We start from the raw sequence: 22,139 nt of genomic DNA on the forward strand, positions 1-22,139 counted from the left end.
GCCATGATTGTGAGGCCTCCCTAGCCACATGGAACTGTAAGTCCATTAAACCTTTTCTTGTTTATAAATTACCCAGTTTCAGGTATGTCTTTGTCAGAAGCGTGAAAAAGGACTAATACATGGCCTGAGTAACATCCGAGAAGTTACTGTTACTCCACCCTCGCTGATGTGTGGAAGCCAGCCACTAAGAATGCCCCCAACAGCTGGGCATGGTGACTCACGCCTGTAATCCCAGTACTCTGGGAGGCTGAGGCAAGCGGATCACTGGAGGTCAGGAGTTTGAGCGCAGCCTAGCCAACATGATGAAACCCTGTCTCTACTAAAAATACAAAAATTAGCCAGGCATGGTGGTGGCACACATCTGTAATCCCAGCTACTTGGGAGGCTGAGGCAGGAGAATCACTAGAACCCAGGAGATAGAGGTTGCAGTGTGCCAAGATCGTGCCACTGCACTCCAGCCTAGGTGACTGAACGAGACTCTGTCTCAAAAAAATAAATAAATAAATAAAATAAGAATGCTCCTGTCATTCTTGACTCCTGGTTGGCATACCCTCTTATGGTTCCCTCCCAAGGTTTACCAAGGTTGTTCTGTGACACCAGCAGAACGCAACAGAAATAACGATATATCCTTTCCAAGATTAGGTGGTAAAAGACAAAGCGGCTGCAACGTTGGTTGTTCTCTCTCTTACCTCTATGACTGGACTATACAGCCCACCAAGAGGAAAATAAGTTATCTGTAACCAGGTTCAGGATGATTTTGACCCCAGGGAAAGTGTTGTAGAATCACATTTTAAAAAATGCCTTTCTGTTCCAGAGAGCTTGATGCTGAGAAACTGCCTTGGGAAGTAAATATTTATCCAGACAGATCTAGAATTCCAGGTGCCTGAATGGTAGTGATTCAGCAAATTTATGAGGTCACAAAACCATTAATTATAGCGCTGGCCCTGAGTAGCCTCTAGTGCCTTCCAGTGTGGGGGAAGGTTAGGGTTGTGGTATGAGGGCCCTGGGATTAGGGACAGGTACTGTTATGCAATGGAAAGAGGCCTGGCTATTATGGGTTCTGGTCACTTACTTTGTGACTTTGGGAGAGTCACATCCTCTCTGTGTCTTATCTTTAGCATCTGTGAAATGATGCTTCCCAGATTTTTTGAGAGAATAAGGTAAGTCAAAATGTGAGAGTGTTTGGTAAACTCTGAAATGCTATATAACTATGAAAGATTACTATTACTCACCCATACCAGTTTTAAAAACCCAAATGTAAATTTACAAATTAGAAAGTCATTCTGTGCTAAAAATATTGTTCCAAATCTAATTAAATTAGAACAATAGTGTATTTGTCAATTTGTAGGCTAAGTATCCAAAAAGCAATACTATGGAATGTAACTAACTAAAAAGAATCGACCACAATAATATATATATATATTTTTTCTGTTTAACAACTACCTATAATAGCCAAGTTTTAATAACCTTATTCAGAATTCATTTTTCAAGGCTGAAAATCAGTGCCTTACTAACACCTGGCTTGCTTAAGTCCATTAAAAACAGTGTTAAAATGTATACAAACTTTTTATTTGCATTGCACTTTGCAGTTTTCACAGTTTTTCATGCATTTTCTCATTTAATTATCGTAAAATACTTTGAAGCTAACTTGTGTTATCTTCATAGTGTTATGATCGCCAAGGTATAGGTGAGTAAAGAAATTGAGCTTTGGAAAGTATGAAAGTCATTCCGAGGTCATTTAACTGTTAATATTATGTACTAGTGGCATAGTGGGGACTCACGTGCATGGGTTGTCACTTCAAGTTCCATATACTTTCTATTACACCACAGATCTCGTGAACTCTGTGGATGGGCGATCTTGATCTTTCAGCCTCTCTTCCCAGCTTTGGCCTCTTGAACATACAGAATCATCCTATCTCTCAGCAAATCAGCTTACATCACTTGATTTTGCCCCAGAGATCGATCCACCAATTTCTCTTAGCCCCTTTCTGAGCTGAGATACCTTTACAAATTACGCTACTTTACCACAGGCCCTTAATATAGGAAGTAAAACCTTTCAGCATGACCAGTGTTTGTATATTTTAATATTCTGTAGAGTCCTGTTTGGAAAAATAATTTCTCCCCAGAAGCCCTGATTGTCCTAGAGATATAGCAGAACCTGGCAAAAGTGATTCTGCACATCTAGACTGAGACCCAGAGGGCAGGGAGGAGGACTTTAATTCCCGGCATCTATCTTCCTGTGGGACTCATTGTTAGAAGAGAGAAGCTGAACTGCCTTTTTCTTCCTTTCTTTTCTCTTTCTTTGTTTATTCTTATTTCTGAGGACATGCTTTCCTCCCCCTGCTTCCCTTTGCCTCCTGGAAGCAGAGATTCTCAATTATGAGATGGGGTGGGGATAAAACCTGCTGGTCAGAACTTTGTTTCAGACCCACTGAATTGAGAGCCGTTGAGCTGATGGGTGGTTGCTCAAATCGACCTGACTGAGGTGGGAGGGTGGTGCTGTGCAGATGTGCACTGAAGACCTCCACTCACTTCCCTGTGGGGGCTTCCAAGCCCCTGATTGTGAGCACGATCAGGCAATAACTGCATGGACCCTCTTCTCCCCCATTCCTTTCTGCTGCTGTTTAGAATAGAAGAGAAATATAGATTCATTGATTCTGTTTACTCCACACAATAGAGATCAAGCCCATGGGCAGATTTTTTCAGGGGACACAATGGGCTGAGAGTAGAAGGTGCTGCTAGGTACATTTGCTTCTGCTAAACAACTTCTCATTTGATAGGGCATGGGCATAAGTGAATAGATTCATATGAGGGCTTTTTTAAAAAAAACAAAAACAATGACTTGAAGATCAAGCTTTACAAAGAGTGGGTGTTCATTTTACCGGACAGTTGGGGGGTTTAGGAGACACTGAATACACACACACACACCACACACTGCCCTCTGCATAAACCAGCAGTCCTAAACTGAAAAATATACCTCTGAGACAGTAGCCATTTATAAATCTGTTGTTCAGAGCAACTTTTCAGAGAAACAATATTACGAGAGCTTGCACAAGTCATAAAGATCTATTTTAGCCCACGCGTTCCTAAACAGTAATGTTCTTCAAGAATCATAATATATTACAATGTCCCTAAAGAAAAATGATTTCAGCTGTCAAATCAAAAAATTCTGGCTGCTCTAAGCAGGGATTAAATCCATGCAAACCACAGGTTTTAAGTAAAGTAGCAAATACTGAGAGAATTATAATCATGAGAAATTCCAAGGACAAATAATCCTTGACAAACTTTGTATTCAAATGCAGTTTATTCCCACAAAAGTGTATTTTCCACAGGCTAATCGAAATTGGGCTCAGCCTGTCCTCCCTTCTCCATACTTCCCAGTTCAGACTTCGACTCAGGCTGGTATCAGCTGGATATAGCTTACTATAGAGTGGATGTTATGTTAGCATTGCAGCTGCACGTCTTGGCGCTTTTGAGAACCTTTCTGATCTTTACTTTTGTTTGACTCCCAAGGTGGCCCCTCAACATCTGGCTGCCTGTGATAAGACCTCAGTTTTAGGTGGCCCCATGCTTTTTACCTGGGGCCGAGACCATCCTGCACTTGCCTTCCAAGCAATTTCTTTTCCCACAGGTGGGTTGTGTGGTTCAGCCATCAAAGTGCAATCAGCATTTCTGGTGCTCTGTGTAGTGACCTATGACATCTTCGGCAGGTTCTTGGCTTAGTCGCACCAACCCCACCGCAAAGCTTCTTCATTCTTCTAAGATACAGTCAGCATCCAGGCTGTGTTTCTTCTCCTGCCAAAGCCTGCTGCAGATGCTGTCCTCTTCTGTTTCAAGGCTGGTGATCCCTTTGCTACCATAGATTTCAGTGGCATCAAAGACTCATCTAATGTCCTGCTTTTTGCCTGAGGAACATCTTGAATTCTAGCTCACTCAGAGATGATTAACCTATCCACAGCCCATGAAATGATCAAGCCAACACTGTCCAATTTCAGTACTTTTTGAGGATTACTTGATGTAGTCTTCCACTGATCCCATAGTATTTAACATACTGGCTTTTCTGTTTTCGAAATTATTATTATTTTTTTTTGAGACAGTGTCTTTCTCTGTCACCCAGGCTGGAGTGCAGTGGTTCGATCTTGGCTCACTGTAACCTCTGTCTCCAAGGTTCAAGCGATTCTCCTGAATTAGCCTCCTGAGTAGCTGGGACTATAGGTGTGCACCACTGCACCTGGCTAATTATTTTGTGTTTTTAGTAGAGACAGGATTTTGCCATGTTGGCCAGGTTGATCTCCAACTCCTGGCCTCAAGTGATCTGCCCGCCTCAGCCTCCCAAAGTACTGGGATTACAGGCATGAGCCACAGCACCTGGCTGAAAATACTCTTTGTTTTGAGGTAACAGACATCATTTTAATCAAGGGGAGGATAATGTAATATCCCCAAAGAAGACTGACTTTATGATACTGTGGCAAGGAGTCAGTAAGGAGCATAACCACTGCAAAAGGCCACTCTGTGGTCAAGCCCAGGGCTCGGGGCTGTGCCTGTTCTTGGGCTGAGAAAAGTATGCTCAGATGGGTTCATAAAGATGAGCACCTGGGCTTGTTTGAGCCTGGGCTCTGCCACCAGCCAGATTCCTGACAGCAGGTAAAGTACCTGCTTCCTTTCAAATCTGTCGAAACTCCCTCATAATCTCATCATGATAAGTGAAAATAAATGTGAATGTGCTTTCAAAAGTTAGGGCTTGGAAGTAAAAATGTTGTTTTTTATGCCTCTATCTAGTCCTCTATTTCAGCCTCAATGAAATCCACAGCTCCGTTCCTTTTTCTATATTACTTTATGTCTGCAGCTGTGTGTCTAAATGCAGACTTAAACATATTCATGGAGAAGGACGGCTGTGACTGTGGCTATAAATGTGCTTTTAGCTTTTTTTTTCTACTGGTGCAGATGACTATGTGTCTTAAACCCCTCCAGTGAGCTATGTTTTGCTTTAAAAAGCTGATGCACCAAAAATAAGGCTTGGGCTGAGTCATCAAGCCCTGAGTTTAGGGAAGGGAGATGGTAGAGGAGGCAGGGAGGCTTTTCCAGTGAACAAGCACTAAGCAAAATGAGTGGCTTTATCCCAGGGGTGAGCAACCTATGGCCCATAGGCTAAATTTAATCTGCTGCCTGTTTTATCAATAAAGTTTTATTGAAACACAGCCACATTTGTTCATTTAGGGATTGTCTTTTGCTACTTTTGTGCTATAACAACAGGCTTGCACAGCTGCAATAGAGACTGTATTTGGCCTGAAAACCTAACATTTTATTATCTGGCCCCTCAGAAACAGTGTACTGATCCCTACTTTCCCCTAACATCTGCAAACATCATAATTTCCACATTTTTCTACATATTGACCTGTTTTAGCAGCAAAACACCCTATGAAGTGGTTATGGTGGGTGACTTTATGCCAGTTTTCTGCTGAGGAAAATGACATTCAGAGAGGTTTTATGACTTATCCCCATTGCATCATCTAGCACTAGCCAGGATGCACTGGCATTAGGATTCCTCAATGTGTATCTGATTCTCTGTTCACTCCACCACATCAGCTCCTGAGTGGCAGCCTTCTTATGAGGCCGGCTTGGGGATGAGGATTTTAAATTCAAGTTATTAGACCTGCCCTTTCTTTGACTAAACACTGTGTAGTCATGAGTCACTTAAAGAAGGGGATACCTTCTGAGAAATGTGTTGTTAGGCCATTTTGTCATCGTGCAAACATCACGGAGTGTACTTACTTAAGCCTGGATGCTGCAGCCCATTGCACTCCTAGGCTATATGGTGTAGCCTACTGCTCTTAGGCTCCAAACCTGTACAGCATGTACTGTACTGAATACCGCAGGCAATTGTAACACATTGGTATTTTTACATCTAAATATATCTAAACATATAAAAGATACAGTAGGCCATGCACGGTGGCTCATGCCTGTAGTCTCAGCACTTTGGGAGGCTGGGTGGGTGGATCATCTGAGGTCAGGAGTTTGAGACAAGCCTGGCCAACATGATGAAACCCCGTCTCTACTAAAAATATAAAAAATTAGCTGGGTGTGGTGGTGGGCACCTGTAATCCCAGCTACTCAGGAGGCTGAGGTAGGAGAATCGCTTGAACCTGGGAGGCAGAGGTTGCAGTGAGCTGAGATCGCGCCATTGCACTCCAGCCTGGGCAGCAAGAGCAAAAATCTGTCTCAAAAACTAACTACCTAAATAAATAAATGAAGATACAGTAAAAATATGGTGTAAAAGGTAAAAATTAGTACACCTATATAGGGCAGTTCCATTATAATCTTAGGGGACCACTGTTTTGTCTGTGGTCCATCAGGAGCCAAAATGTCCCCATGTGGCTCATGCCTCTACTAAATTGGAGTGTAAAGAAAACGGCACTGGGAACCCTAGTTCTTGCTCTGCTGAAACAGCTGAAGGACTTTTGGCAAGTCACTTGGTTCTTCTGTGTCTGAGTTCCTCATCTGTAATATAAATGAATAAGTTAAAAAACAACACTAATTATTGACAACTTGAAATTCTTGCAAAGTATTCTGGTTAATCTCCCTTTCTAATACTGCTGCATTTCTTCAGAAAGCCAGCAATCCCAGGTAATGCCCCACAGCAATGGCAGGTAGATTGTGCAGGGGGATGGAAAGACAGCAGGCAGTGGGAGGATGGAGGTGTTCCTAAGCTCTACTGCCCCTGGCTTCTTTCCCTTGCCCTGGGTCCCCCTTTTAACTGTGTCCTGCTGGTCTCTATCATTTCCTGGAAAACTGTAACGCTGCAGAGAGTCTGGTGAGGGGGCTGCTGTCTGTAGAAAAAAGGGACAAAGAGAACAGTCACTTATTTTGCGACCAAAGAGTTTTTTTTTCTTTCTTTTAATGGAATGTGCTATTTTTTAGTCCCTGTCAGCCTACGAGTGCATGTGCAGCAATTGTCCTGTGCACATTTGAATAATGTCTCCGCATTCCTCTGTGATGTGGTGCAGAACAACTTTGTACTTTGCATTTTTATTGTGATGAAGATATTTTATGACAGCATTTGCATCTTAACAAAAAAAAAATCCTGAAAACAAGGCCTTTGTAGACCACTTATACAAAAGGAAGGTGACTCAGACTGGCCTTCTCTTGGGAAATTCCGGTCGGGGTAGGTCTGGTCTCCAGGGCAGTAAGGAACCCCAGGCAATCTGTAGAAGTTAGTGACTGTTACCTTGGGAGCTTCTCATTACCCCATTCAGCCCCCTGGCCACCCAGCTGCAGCATCAGGACCAAGCCTGGGGTGAAATCAGCAATTCCACTGAATTTGCCTTTCGGTGTGTCTGGCACTTTCCAGCCAGCTTTAATATGGGGAGATAGTTATAAAGATATTGGAGGAGTTGAAACTTCAAGGAAGGGATTGTGAGGCAACTCAGAGATTTAGCAATAGCAGGAGACTGTTACCGCTTCTAGGGCTGGAGAAACCCAGGGAGGAGATGGTGTTACCAGGCTTAGGAGCTACTCAGTAGAAGCTGGGCCTATATCTGGGGTTGCCTGTAGGAGCTGAGACCATGGAGAGAGATTGTCCAAAGGTAGCTGGAACCATGGAGGAATCAAAGTCACTTCCAGAGATGCAGCCCAAAGCAGAGAGAGGAGAGGAGAGAAATTCCCTGGCTACTTACTTCCGTTTATCCCCAGGCCTCCTACCAATAACTCCCATTTGTTGCACCCAACAGATTCAGAAAGCCTGGAAAATTTAGTTTTCATGAGTCAGCTTCTTATAATACAAGCCAGAGTAGGGAAGGGTGAAAAAGTAATTTGAGAGAGAAAAGGCAAAAAATGGTACTTTGGGCAGCAGTGAATTCTGTCAACTTCAATTCCCCTTAAAGAAGTGTCCGTCATCCTGGGAAGATTTCCTTCTGCTCACAGGACATGCCTATGACTGAAGGTGACAGAAATGGAGTCAAGCGGGACTGATGTGACAAGATAACTGGGCCTAGGCAATGGGTGAGTGATGGGAAGAGCCAGGTGTCACATGGGCTTGTGCTGGTGTCTGGGGCTTATGTACTGACGATATTCATTAAAAGAGTCTGCAGCAGAAATGTAAACTATAGAAGACTCTCATGATCAGACAGAATGACTGTATGGTGGTTTCTGATGGCCAGCGCATTTGGGGGGCTGGATTCCAGCTAACAGCTAGTTGTTTAAGGACCAGGTTTCCTGAGGGAGGGATTGACAAGCCCTGAATACCATGTTTAGACCCCTATCAAACTAAGTAGAGCTTAAGCATTGGCCCTAGTTCTAGCAAGGCCACCCTACACCTGCCCCTGTATGCAGGACCAATTCATTCACACATAATGCCCTGCAGGCCCAAAAGCCAGCATCAAATACCAAGCTGCCTTCAACACAACTACTCAAGCTGCCTATCCAGTTTGCCTCTAATCTCCTTTGCTTGACCTTAATTTTCTGATTCCAAAGATTTGGCTTTTATGTTTACCTCTTGTCCCTTAGGACTGTCTTTCTATGCCACTTCTGGTTAATTTGCTACTGCAGCCCTGGTGCCTCCCACTGTCTTGGGAAGAGCTCCCTGCTCCAGTTCCAGAGCTTTGAAGAAAGCTTCCCTCACCTGTTATGTCTGCCATGGACAGCCCTAGCCCCAGATGAAGGTTCATTCTGAAAAGCAAAGGGGCCATGTGTCAGTCAGAGAGAGAGTAGGCTTTCTGCGGGGTAGGCTGGATAAATATGGCAGGGGCCATGGAAGATCAAGGCTCCTCATATACTCATCTTGAGCCAGTCAAGATGTGGCTGCCAAGGGCCTACCATGCTACCCCTTTTCACCTACATCAGAGGTTTCCTCATGTGTCAGCAACATGTGTACCCCTGCATCCAATATAGAAATTCTAGGGGAATCTTCCATCTGTGCTTTCCTTTTCCAAATGATGGCCACTTCCTCTGTTTCAACAGTTTCTCTATTTGTTGGTTTGTTAAGAATCAATAAATCACACTTCCTATATTTGAACACTCCTTCCATCATTGACTACCTCTGTGACTTCGGAGAATAATTTAATCTCTCTAGGTCTGAAACCCTGCATCTGTATAAAGAGACATAATGTTAGTATCTCTTGTACAGGGTTGCATTATAAAATTAAATTGGATCATTCTATAAAGAGCTTAACACAATAAGTGTTCAATAAATGCTGACTGATGTCATCATTACTGTCATCATCATCATCATCATCATCCAAGATTGAGCAGTAGAAATAGTCTTCCTCGTTCTCCACTTTCTTGATACTTCCCACAATAACATTATCAGCTTGTTTTTCATGATTTTTACTACCAATCACTACCAAACAAAAAATAGTAAGTGTCACATGTCACAAAAAATTAAAAAATATTCTTATGATATCCTCAGCCTCACTGTCCCTAATTGATAAGTCCTAAATATTTTATTTTTGGTACTCATTTTATTGGCCCCTATTTTTTTAAATCTAGAAACAGGAATGCTCTTGGCTCTTCCAGTCTCTGTCAAGTTTTTGCCCCATGCAAATCCTACTCTTCGGCACCTATGTTCAGTTTCACATTTGGGGTTCTTTCTACATGTAGGTGACCATTTACCTCATAGGCCTCTATTATCCTCCTGAGAACTCAACTTCCACAAGTTTCCAAAAATAATAACACTCTTTCTCAGGAGCTTGAAGCAAAGAAAAAAGGTACAATTTATAAAATTATCAAACATGGCTAGTCCTACAACTGGGCATCATCTGGCAGTCTTAGTGACAACGTGGTTGGCTTCTAGGCACATGTCCTTGTTTTTCCAGGATATTGTTCATCAGGTCAGGCCTTGAAAATGTGGGTAATGGATCAACAAAGAAAATATTTGTTTTCATTTGGGCAATCTTTCATTTCTTATTGACAGTGGGATCAGAACCTGGGTTGCCAGGCTTTTAACCCAGTGGATTTCTCATCTTACATACTTAGAAAAAGATTTAAAACCCCAACATTTTAGGACAAATTAAAAATGGGCCACAAAGAGGAGAGCAGAGAAAGAAAGAAACCTTATGCCTGTGGCTATGGCCCCAATAAAATCTTGTAGTCAGGACCTAAGTGGACATTCGACTGATTCAAATTGCATTTCCAGCACTTACTAGTTGCATGACTTTGAGAAAGTTCCTTAATAGATGAAGGCCTTAGTTTCCTTGTTTGCAAAACAGGGAGACTAAAACTACTTTATAAGATCAAGGTGTGGTTTAGATTAATTAATGCATGTAAAACCCTTAGAACTGTCTCTGACTGACTCAAAAAATAAGCAACTTTACCTAAATAATTCCAAAAATCTCAGTCACATGCAATAGCAAACAATTCCTTTTCATCTGTCTGCAATCAGCTGCAGATTACATTGGGTATACTCCATATTGCTCTCACCCTCCTTGGGCCAGTGGGCTAGGCAGGAATATTCTTATATTCCTGTGGCAAAGAGAACAATCCTGAACAAGAAAGCACAATCATCAGTCCTCTATTTCTTTCTCATCTGGTAACAATGTGTTGGCCAAACGAGTCATGTGGATGAGCCCAAAAATAAAACACCAGAGAACTATATTCTATCTTTATGGGAGGAACTGCAAAATTGCATAGCCAAGAACATGAATTTGAATGGGAATATAAAGAATGAGGACCAATAATTTAACTGTGCCACCTTGACATATAATAAAAGCTCAATTAATGTTAGCTCTTAGCAACGGTACTATCCCTAAACACTCTTGAAAGAGGAAGGTTCCGCTTTCATACTTCTGCCTGATACCCTCTTTCTCTTCCTGAGCTCTGCCTTTATGCACCTCCACAACTCACTGTTAGGAAGTGATCTCTGATAGCTCCACCCTGCTTAGGGCCTCTACAGCTGGGCTCTGTGCAGACTCAAGCTGGCAGTACAACTTTTCATATCAACTCGTCCCTTAATAAAATTTAATAAGCCCAGAGCCAATTTCTCCTCTTCTCTAAGATTGTTGCAGGTTGACGGGGAATCTGAAGAGCAACTTACAGCTCTATACATTAACACAGCATGTAGTATATTTATTTTAATAGAGGTCTTTTGACAAATGCTTTAATTGCAAAAAAAAATTCAGACAATATTGTAAATTTGCAGAGAGAACTATTTAGCGACCTGGGAAACAGGCCAATAAGTACAGCCATGAGGATATTGAGTTGACCTTGGTATTTGTGTGACAAATGACCTCCCAAAGATGTCCACATCCTGATCTCTGAAACCTGTGAAGATGTCAGCTTATATGAAGAAAGGGACTTTTTGTTGTAATTAAGGTTTTTGTGTTGAAGAGACTATGTTAGATTATTCAAGTAGGCCCAATATAGTCACAAAGATTCTTAGAGAAGGAGGTTGTAGAATTAGGCTTAGACAAAAAACCGTGTGAGGATGGGAGCAGAGGGACACAGAGAGAGATGGGAAGATGCCATGCTGCACTGCTGATTTTGAAGATGGTGAATGGGGCCACAAGCCAAGGAATACAGGAAGCCTTTAGAAGCTAGAAAAGGCATGAAAACAGGTTCTGCCAACGAATCCCCAGAAGGAATAGAGTCCTAGTGATTCATCTTAGGATTTCTGACTTTCAGAACTGTAAGAGAGTAACTTAGTGTTGTTTAAACCACTGAATTTATGGCAATTTGTTACAACAACAGTGGAAAACTAATATAGCCTCTGTCAATTGTGGGATCCCAGCACCTTGGAAAAAAATGAAATCAGAGTTCCTATTCTCATGTGGTCATAACCCAAACTGGAAAAGCCCCCTAATTTTCTCTGTGTTAGACCATGGAAATTATACCTCTTGGTCAGTGAAACTGAAACCGTGTTTTTAATAAATCAAAGAGTTAAGGGATCAAGCCACCAGGCTCCTTCAATTTCAAGCAAGCTAGTTCAAGCACAAACCCTCCTATGTCTGTCCATCTCTTGTGTGCTTGGATTCAGCCTCTAAACTGTTCTGTTGCCCAGTAGGCCTAGAGGGCCCATCCACAGCCTGCTTTGTTTCAGAGGTCATGCACCATGTAACTTGTTTCCTAGTTTCTTCTCAACATGGGCTTTTAAAATATTCACTCTCAGAGCAGAGGACCAGTTCAAGGCAGGGCTTCCATCCTGTGACTTTACCTAGGTCCACCCTATGGATGGGTAACGTAACAACACAAAGAAGCAATTAGTTCTGGAGTATGAAGCTCCAGTCAATACTGGTATAGGCTACGATTAGGTTAATCTGTATGTAACAGAAAAGGCACATGGTTTCCATAAAACATATTTATTTTTGTCTCTCCTAAAAGAAAATACTAACACCAGTTAATGAAGACTAATATGTGGGTATGGTTAGGAGAGACCCAGTCTCCTTCTATCTTCCTGCTTCACCATCTCAGAACTGGGCTTCATGCTCAAGGCTGATTTGAGGTCCAAGTTGGCTGGCAGAGCTCCAACCATCATCTCCACATTTTTGGTAGGAAGAAGGAAAAAGAAAAAATGCAAAAGAGCACCCCTCCCAGAGGAATCACCTCTCTTTAATGAGCTTTCCTGGAAGACTCCCATGACCACCAGTTAGATTCCATTAGCCGCCCCTAGCTGTAAGGGAACTTGTTAAAAATTGCCTCTAAAAAACAAAACAAAACAAAAAATGCAGGGACATTGTCTTAAACAGGAACATTCAAGTTCTGCTAGAAAAAAAGAAGGGGAGAATGTATATTGGTGAGCAGCAAACTGTTCTCTCTCCCCCTTTTTTTTTTTTTTTTTTTTTACACAGGGTTTGGCTCTGTTACCTAGGCTGTAGTGCAATGGCACAATGATCAATGATGGCTCACTGCAGCCTTAAACTCTCTGGCTCTAGGGATCCTCCCACTTCACCGTCCCGAGTAGCTGGGACTACAGGCGCACACAACTGTGCCCGGCTAATTTTTTTTTTTTTTTCTTTTGGTAGAGATGGAGTCTTAGTATATTCCTCAGGCTGGTTTCAAGCTCCTGGGCTCACACAATCCTCCTGCCTCTCAATGTACTAGAGTATGGTGTGAGTCACCAGCCACAACTGTTTGTGACACAGCCTGCCTGTTTGCTCTCCACCTATGAAGACTACATAAGAGGTTGGTGCAAAAGCAAAGGAATTGCAGTTTTTACCATTACTTTTAATGGTAAAATTGTGGTTTTTACCATTACTTTCAATGCTTTTGCACCAACCTAGTAAAACGTAGTCACCACCTCCCGCAAGAGTCAGTTCCACATTCTTATCCAATGGCTATACCCAGCTCGAAGTTCAGGATATCTAGATGGTGTGCAGTTATCTCCAACAAATCTGGATGTTTCTTCTTGTGGTTCAGTGACACCTAAGTTCAAAAGCAAGTTATCTTCTTCACAAAAACCAAAGCAGTATGAGGGAAAAGAAATGGAATAATTGCAATTTTGTTTTCACAAGGAAACAAAACCTTTCATCTGGAAAATAGAGAATGGGAAACACTAATCTATTATAGTTATTAAATTCTTTTGAGTAATAATAGCAAAGATTCTTAGTCAGGCAGTGGGGGATTTCATAGGTGTGTTTGATGATTTAGGTTATCAGGCAGCCTTGGTTCTGCCCTCTGGAAAGAACTCCCCTCCTTGTCCTTTATTCTCTGTTGCCCTAGCCCTGAACACTAGAAGTCCTTGACTGCACCTGAAGGAGGGACTGAAGAGTACTCTTTGGGGAGCTGCATACCTCTCATAGTCCACTTACTTCTGGTACAGTTTTGGGTCCCAGAGATTGCCTTGATGGTAGAAAACTCTCAGCCCCTTGCTAGGCATGGTGGCTCATTCCTGTAATCCCAGCACTTTGGGAGGCCAAGGCTGGTGGATCACCTGAGGTCAGGAGTTCAAGACCAAAATATTGAAACCCCATTTCTACTAAAAATACAAAAATTAGCTGGGTGTGGTGGTGGGCACCTATAATCCCAGCTACTCAGGAGGCTGAGGCAGGAGAATTGCTTGAACCTGGGAGGCAGAAGTTGCAGTGAGCCGAGATTGCACCATTGCACTCTAGCCTGGACGACAGAGCGAGACTGCATCTCAAAAAAAAAAAAAAAAAAAGAAAAAAGAAAAAAAAAAAAGAAAAGTCTCAGCCTGATGAGTTATGCTTAAGTTTATTACAATTATTATCTTGTTTTTGTAATTTTGAGCAAGCTTCCTCTCTTCTGGCTTTTATTCAGCTATAGGCAGAGTAATCACAGGCAAAGGCTAGAGAGAGCTTTTAAACAGGAAAGGTCTCATCTTTTATCTACTGGTCTCTGTGCTCTGCTATGTCTTGCCTTCTCAAATTAATGGTCACTTTCTTGACTCATCTGAAACAATGAGCTTGGATGGGAATGTAATACCTTTAATCCCATATTTATCAGTGAGTTCCCAACTTCCAATGAGAGGATATCAGTCTTGTTGCTTGTAAAGACAGCAATTTTACAACCACTATTTATAATGGCTTCAGTTTGGGGTACAAATGCATTTGGCCTTTTCAACTGTGCAAGGCTTAAATTATGAGACTTCTATTCAACTCAGACTGCAGATCGTAAGCAGGAGCATCTCCCTTAGGAAATTGTCATTTCTTTCCATTTGTGCTTTTAATGTGGTTAGCTCTAGTATGAGCCACTTTCTTTCTTTTAGGACTCTGCAGAGAGCAGCAGGGAGAGGCCAACACACACCAGAATTTGTAATTTTCCTACCATTTTCCCAGTACTTGAACTTTGGTCACCATACACTCCGGTCCCCAAGGTATAGTGGGCAACAGATGTGACAAAATGTTTCACCACAGCTTTAACAGGGGCAGCAAGGTTTTCAGGCTACAATATCTGAATCCTTAACATTGGCCTCCCCACCTCCTCTGTTCAGCCAGGTTGATATTTTGGATTCTATTATCTCTAGCACCCCACTTTTAGAACCTTCTGTATTCATTAAGATTTGTTTCAGCTGCATATAACTAAGACCCCAAATATGTGATCTAAACAGGATAATGGTTCATTTCTCTCTCAAATGAAAAAAGTAGGTAGGCTAGGACTAATAGCGTTATTACAGGAAAGGGTCCCAATCCAGACCCCAAGAGAGGTTTCTTGGATCTCATGCAAGAAAGAATTCAGGGCGAGTCCATAGAGGAAAGTGAAAGCAAATTTATTAAGAAAATAAAGGAATAAAAGAATGGCTACTCCATGGACACAGCAGCCTTGAGGGCTGCTTGTTGCCCACTTTTATGGTTATTTCTTGATGATATACTAAACAAGGGATGGATTATTCATACCTCCCCTTTTAGACCATATGGGGTAACTTCCTGACGTTGCCGTGGCATCTGTAAACTGTCATGGCACTGGTGGGAGTGTAGCAGTGAGGACCACCAGAGGTCACTCTCCTGACCATCTTGATTTTGGTGGGATTTGGCTGACTTCCTTACTGCAACCTGTTTTATCAGCAAGGTCATTATGACCTGTATCTTGTGCTGACCTCCTATCTCATCCTGTGACTTAGAATGCCTTAACTGTCTGGGAATGCAGCCCAGTAGGTCTCAGCCTCATTTTACTCAGCCCCTATTCAAGATGGAGTTGCTCGGGTTTAAATGCCTCTGACAGAGTCATTATGGAAATTTCAAGGAACTAGGCTCCTTCTTCCTTTCTGCTCCACCGTCCTCAAGGCTACCTCATTATCCAAAATGCTTGCTGATTCTCCAGCCATGACATTCATGTCCCAAGCAAGAGGAAGGAGAAGTGGGGAAGAGTGCTGAACAAGAAGTAATACCTGCCAGAGGAGCCATGTGATTTAAAATCTTTTCCTCTGAGCTTTCCCTAGTGACTGCTACTTACAGCAATTTGGCTGCACCTAACTGCATGAAAGGCTAGGAAGTGCAGTCTTTTAGCTGAGTTCATGACCACATAAAATAAAATTGGGTTTCTGTTAGCAAAAAGGAAAAGAGAACATTGGGCAGGCAGCTGTCGGTCTCTTCCACATTCTCCGGAAATCTTGTTCTCCCCTGATTTATGCTGCCAAAAACATGACCAATGCCTCCATTGCATTACAGCTGATTGCCAGAAGACTTAAGCTAAATGTCTCATGGAGAAGGGAAACAACTATTATGAGTCATCTACACCTTACTGCCAACAAATCCCATGTCATTTCCCGACAATGGGTTTAGAGGTAAGAGAGGAAAAGAGATGAGTGAGACGCTGCAATGAGGGCATCAGGCACCATAATACAGAAGGGGCCAAGGAACAGACACCAAAGACAATCTGCTCACGTCTCTGTGAGGAGATGATAAACTTCCCTTTAACATAGTCCCCTGTGATCAGAGTTACAGCTGAAAAGCCTATTTTCTGCCCTGCTTGCATGCTCTGAGCAGCCATCCACATCACTTATGTGGGTGGGGGTGGGAATGTGTCAGCCAGTGCTGTATGTTGGCTCCATTTTGGGGTTGGTGGCATGAAGACCACATTGTCTACACAGTGAGATGATCACTCTTTCTGCTCCTGGAATGAGGTCTTTTACACAGCACTGTCAACTCTTAGCAAACAATGCACCAGACCAGGAAGATCTCCATCCCAACAGTGGGCTTGTCCCTAACTTGCATGACCAGATGCAGTTAAATGGTCAGGGCCTGGGAGTACCTACTGGTTTGGTGCTCTAGTGCATTGCCCCAGACTTAGACACTCATTTCCCCAGCTGCTGGAAGTGTTTGTAGCTCGAGGATCCCCCGTCAGTTTCTCTCTTGGATGTGCCTTCAGCCAAGGAAAGGAACTTGACACAAGCCTTTCACCCAGTCCTCTGATTTTGCTGATTCCATGCTTACTGTGCAACACTTGGGCAGGGGTTAATAAAGGCTCAACTCCCTTGCCTCAAGACAAGACAATCCTAAAAGCCCACCCCAGCTCTGGAAGAAAGCTTCCTCTACTTCCTCTGGAAGGCCTCATAGGTCTCCGAGGTCTCGAGCGAAGGTATCACAGTCAGCTTCTCCGTTAGCCTTGTCCTGCTTCCCTCTTCTTATTTAGATGTTTTTGAGGGTTACACTTTCAGTAAAACATCTGCACACAAATCTCAGTCTCAGAGTCTTTTTTTTTATACCTGCGCTGCAACTGCCCGTGAGGGACAGAGACAAAGCAGAAATTGCCTCTCTGGGTCACAGTCCCCCTGGCTCAGTGTCATCTCTTTAATGATAGCACCTGGGTTTATGCAGTGGGAGCCTCTGGCTACACTTATATAGCTTCAGAGGCTATGGATGACCTTCCAACACCATTGCTCTTTTTAATCATCTATAAGGGTCTGACAAGAATTTATATAGACCTTTGTGTGCCCATTATATTTTTAACCTGCATCACCTATTTGGTAAATTGACTTCATAATTTTACTTTATGGAGAATCGCTTGACCCCAGGAGTTTGAGACCAGCCTGGGCAAGATAGTAAGACCTTGTCTCTCCAAAAAATAAACAAAATTAGTTAGGCATGGTGGAGTATGCCTGTAGTCCCAGCTACTTAGGAGGCTGAGGTGGGATGATTGCTTGAGTCTGGGAGGTCGAGGCTGCAGTGAGCCAAGATCACACCACTGCACTCCAGTCTGAACAACAAAGTGAAGTCCTGTCTCAAAAAAATAAAAAGAGGAATTGTCCTTAAATAAAACCTCTTCTAAACTTTAAGGGGTACTGTCTGCCTGTAATGGATTATAAATAATGCCCTGCCTGTACCCTATATTACAGGTGACACATTTTTCCTGCTAAAATGCAACCCTTTGCTCACACAAAAAGTTATCTGACACCTTTTATAACCTTCTAGCAAAAGATTACGTTGTGGGCCTGGGATTGGGAGAGTAGGGGTGAGATTTCCCCTAATAAGTTGGAAGAAATAAGAAAGAAGATTTGGTTCCAAGGATTCAGCTAGTAAAATCCACATGCAATGTTTAGAAATCTAGATGAGTAAATAAGAGACTGTCTATAAATATGTAGCCAAAGGATTTGAATAGTCCTCTTATTCCACTCAAGGTGACCTGGGTCTCAGAGAGGCAGGACAGGAATGTGGTTACTATTTAGCAAGCAAAAGCCCCATCGATTGTATTGTAATGTATGAGCATAAAGGGACAGTCTGGATCTTAAAAAGTACAGCTCAAAAGAACAAAAATTGGCTGTGTTTTTCCAGCATTGTCCAAGCTAAGAAGACACTGAATCTGTAAGACAACCTTAATTAAATTACTAAAGAGGTGTTCTGTACCAAGGGGTAGGAATGATTCATCACACCCGACATGGCCTGGATAAAAATCTCCCAGACTCTCCACCTCCCTTTGCTCTGATTCCATGCTTACTATGCAACTTTAGAGTTATTATTTTGACCTCTCCTGGAAGAAGCTGTCTCCCAGCAGGAGAAATGAGAATTCCTTTCATTGGATCAAAATATCTTCCATTATGTACCAATAAGGTTTGCATCTTCTGATGTGCTTTGATTTTAATTTGGTTAGTGTGAGTCAGTGCCCTTGATGCAGTTTGACTCTAGGACAATGACAAAGTTTAGGACTCATAGGCACAGTGAATTCACCAAGGTGAATGCCTCCCTGTGAGATCACTTGGTAAAGAACCATCCAGCCTTCATCCGATGACCTCTTATCTCTCCCAGTGAAAAGATGACAAGATCTTTGAAAAATTTATATATGTCTGCTTAATATTTTACAACCAGGAAATGTTGAAACGCTGAATGTCATCGACAACTTTGGGGAATTCTCTGTAAACTTGCCCTTCCAGATCACTCATAAAAACAAGAGATAAAATGCCTCCGAGGCTGAAGAGACCTGTTATACGTACATCCTCGTAAGAGTCGTGCCTGTTTATTCCCACAATTGATACCATAAATATATAAAATATATTACTCTCTTTTTAACAAAATATGGTCCTCCATCCTTAGATGCTTAGCTGGAGCTGGGACTACTTACCAAAACCTTCAAGAAAATATGCATTGATTGTAACATTTGTGCTTTCTCTAATCTTTGGTTGGTTCTCTAGACCATCCCTGACTAGTAGGCCTGAAAAGCAGATAGCTCAGAGCACTGAATTCCATTCAGCACATTTTCCTCCTGATAGGAATTTTCTTTGTCATCGCCATGGCCCTGAACTCTTGGCCCAATTCTGCTTCCCAAATCCAGCCTGCCAGATTTAGCCTGACCTCCTGGATGATTTCCCCAGAGCTTTAACCTGTTTCCCAGATGCCATGTTGGCATCCTGTCCTCCAACTCAGAAGTATTAGGTTGTCTCAGGTTGTGTATCCATGACTCAGTCATCATTCTTTTTTCTTATTAAGATAGAGAAGAGATTCAAACATATTTCTGAAACCCACACTTCCCTAGAATTCCATCTCCCATGAGGGAAAAATGAGTAAAGTCGTTCTTGCTCTCTATACTCATGACCTGTAGGAAGGCAGGGCTGAGATGCTATGGTGGAGGTCAAGCTGGCAGCACAGCTTGCAAAATTGGGGTGGAGCTGCATGCCTGGACTCAGCTCTGTGGAGCAGCCACTATGTCCCCACATTGTGCTCCAGTGAGATTCAGAGAATGACTCCTAAGGCTTCCAGGCTTTCTTATGAAATTATTATTATCTTGAATTATATATGGTATTGTAGGATGGTATTTTAAAATAGACAATGTCTTCCCCATCCTGTCACCTTAAATTTTCTATTTGTCATATTTTCCTTTTCTGTAATTCCAGGAGAAGAATGACATAGCCCAATGAAGATAGGAAACTATTCTGGGCTTTGGAAGAATATGTTAAAAAAAAATAACAAATTTTCTGTATTTCTTCTAGATGGGAGAAGAGAAGGAATGAAAAAGGAAACCAAGATAGCTTAATACTAGAGAGGTCTAGGCTCTGGAAAGGTGGTGACTAAACCCCTGGATAGATGTGGAGACTCTGAGATCAGGGAGTATCAGTGACACACCTCACAGACCTCATCCTTCCTGAAACCAGTCTAGCAAAATGGGGAAATCAAGGAAAATGAAAAGACTACGTGGTATATCTGAGAAGATGGGCCAGAGACACCTTTGTAGAGTTACCCATAGCATAGAAAGATCCAGAACAGAAGGATATATTCCCTGTATCCAAGCCTGGTGCAGACATGTGGCATGAAGCCAGGGCCCACGCACAAAAGGCCTTGTGGCTGCCTTGAAGGGGCTGCAGGGGGTACCTGGAGGAATAGAGGAAGACACCAAAGACCAAATGCTCACCCCTGAACCAAAAGCCTCTACACAAAAAGGCCCTTCAACTTACTGGGACTAAGTTTTCATTACCTGACAAAATTGGGAATCGAAGTATAAATTAATATTAGTTATAGAAAATAAAAAAAAATTCGTACCCATCTGTGAATTTGTGTATTTATCATAACCAATACAATGGAAACCTGGGTTTCCCAGAAAGCACAGTAGAACAATTTTTGTCAGGTCATCCTTATTGGTGCAGTTAAAAAATAGATGGTCTTTCTGCCATAAATTGGCATTGCCTTCCAAGGATCCTATATTAGTTTGCTTGGGCTAAAAAATATGACAGACTGGGTGGCTTCAAAACAGACATTTATTTTCTCACAGTTCTGGAGATGAAAACTCTGGAATCCAAGTGCCAACATGACAGATTTCTGATAAGGCCTCTCTTCCTGGCTTGTGGATGGCAACCTTCTTACTGTGTCTGTTCCTATGGGGCCTTTCTTCTCTGGGGTGCAAAGACCCTTGAGCTTGCAGGGAAACAGAGGGAACTTTCTTCTCCTCTACTCCTCCTTAAGAACACAGTCCCATCGGATTATGACCACATCTAGCTCTAATTACCTCCCCACTCATTTAGCCCTAATTACCTCGCCATAGGTCCCTTCCCTGAATACAATCGCCTTGGGGGTTTGGGCATCAACATAGGAATTTTAGGGGAGACACTATTCAGTCCACAAGAGACACTATGATTCCAGGTCACCTTGCAGAGCATAATTGATAATTTGGAACATTCCAAAGTGATCATTCTTTATTATTTTCTATCTGCCCCTTTGAATCTCTTCCCCAGCCTTCTCTCCCTCCCAGTTTTGAGCCCCATGCAGCTAATGTCCATGACTGCCCATCCAGAGACCCAATGCTTTTTGCTTTCCAATTGGGTTCTCCAATTTCTCCACTGGCAGAGTTAGAAAGAGGAAAGAAAGAGAGTTTGGGGTATTTATTCCTCCTGCTCATCTTCAATCAATAGCCACAGCTCCTGAGAGGCAGACGTCCACTTCCTTGGTCACAGTTCTTGCTGAGTTGGAGTAACAACTTCTTCCTCTTTCCCCTTCAGCATAGGAGTGGCAATGCTTTTGCTGTTGCTGGTCCCTGGGTATTGCATGGTTGTTTATTAGTCCATTAACCCTGCTATACTTCTGTAGTCTCTTCATTAAATTCTCTTCAAGTAAACCTTTCAAGTATGCCCAGGCTCTGATTTACACAGCAATATTGCAAAGTTCTAGTCAAGCTCCACCTCACTAGCTGAGTGGAGGTCTCTGATGCTACTGATGGAGCTGTTGTACAGAAGCAAACCTCAAAAGGATGAGTGATTGGCCACTCAGGCCTCTCTGTGAGGCTAACATAGCTCGACATCACGACAGAGCTCTTTCCTGGGGCAAGATGGAGCAAAGTGCTTAGTGGCTTGTTTGTGCAACCATGCCTATCTCAGGTCACAAAGCAGAAGTAGGGGTCACATTCAGTAAAGGACCACAGCTCTGCAGCTTTGCTGAGAACATTATTCCAGGGGGTGGTGTGATCTTGAGCTGGAACCCTAGCAGAATGATGGTGGGTGACAAAGAAGGCAAGGTACACAGGGGATAAGAAGATGAACTAACATCTGCCCTCAAGGAGCTCACAGTCCAGTGGAAAGATAGGCCAGTAACCAGTTACAAAACAAGGAGATGAACATTTGAATAGAAACATGTACTAAGGACTTTCAGGGGAAAAAAGGAAGGAGCATTTTCCTGCTTTATGCAGAGTCGTGGAGAACATGCAGGTTTTAACCTGAGTAAGAAACACTGGGAGGATGCTCCTGGTAGCTGAGAGGGATGCGCAAAGTACCTTGGCATGAAGGAGGGTGGGATATTCCCAGACCATGTGTTGCATGCACCAGCAGAGGAGGGGAAGGC

This window comes from Pongo abelii, chromosome 7 (assembly GCF_028885655.2).
Source record: "Pongo abelii isolate AG06213 chromosome 7, NHGRI_mPonAbe1-v2.0_pri, whole genome shotgun sequence".
Lineage (NCBI taxonomy): Eukaryota > Metazoa > Chordata > Mammalia > Primates > Hominidae > Pongo > Pongo abelii.